Below are 1,055 nucleotides of genomic sequence, written 5' to 3'. Positions count from 1 at the left end.
CTCTCTCTCTCTCTCTTTCCGTCTGTGTGTGTGTGACGTGCGTCCATGTTACTTATTTACCTTTCCTTTCTTGTTTCGTTGCGGATGGTGGTTGGAGGGCGCCACTGATTTATTGTGTTGCAAGTGCCGTAAAGCTTTAGCGTAAAACTTCTGCGTAAAACTTTTGAAAAGTCCATAGAAAAATCCAAACTAAACTCGTTGGCAAACAAGAGCAACAGCAAACTACCAGTCTTCATACGTATGTCCTCGTCAGCCGTCAGAAGCGCGGTTTGTCGGAAATGTCTTGGGGTTTACGACGTTTGGATAAATAGTTCTTTTTACTTTTCCCGATCCACGCAGTGAGATTTTAGGTGCAGTGACATGGAAAACACGCACATCTACGTGACATACTTTTGAACGTTACAGTCTGGGTCGTTGGCGGGTGCTCTGGTGTGGTTTGCTCCTTCTCGTTGTCGTGTTTGTTACTTACTCCGTAGTAACTATTTTTCGGCGCTAATATAACCTATTTGCGTTGCAAGTGCCGCAGTACTGTTACTAAAACTGAAAACTTGAGCGATATATACTTTATCGTCTCATAAAGCACAGTACTTCTCCGATGTGGACGAGCGTGCTACGTTTGTTAGCTCAGTTGCAGTGCTACGGACTGTCCCCCGCTATGTTATGCAAAAAGAATTCTGAAATTATGCAAACGGAGCCCAAAAATTGTGAAATTATGCGAATCTGTTAATTTTAACAAAGAATGATAAAGGAAAATAGCAGAAATTATGCAAACAATTATCAAAGTTTGCTAGATCTAAATTGTGCGGGGTGCATAAAACCACGGGGACAGTACGGAGCGGATGGCCCTGGTTCTAGTCCTAGACTGAGCGTTCTGGAACTCTGGTCGTTTTGTGGAATTTTCAAGTCTCTGATCGGAGGCGGACGTTAAGTTCGAGGGTCCCATGATAGTTGCAGGTCCACTTTCAATATCCTGAACTAATTGTGTGCAGAAAAAAAAGTATGTGAGTGAAGGGTTTGGAGGATTTTTTTGGGGGGGGGGACATTAAGGAAAGGTT

This window comes from Aplysia californica, unplaced genomic scaffold, assembly GCF_000002075.1.
Source record: "Aplysia californica isolate F4 #8 unplaced genomic scaffold, AplCal3.0 scaffold00965, whole genome shotgun sequence".
Taxonomy (NCBI): Eukaryota; Metazoa; Mollusca; class Gastropoda; order Aplysiida; family Aplysiidae; genus Aplysia; species Aplysia californica.
This window is presented reverse-complemented; position numbering follows the sequence as displayed.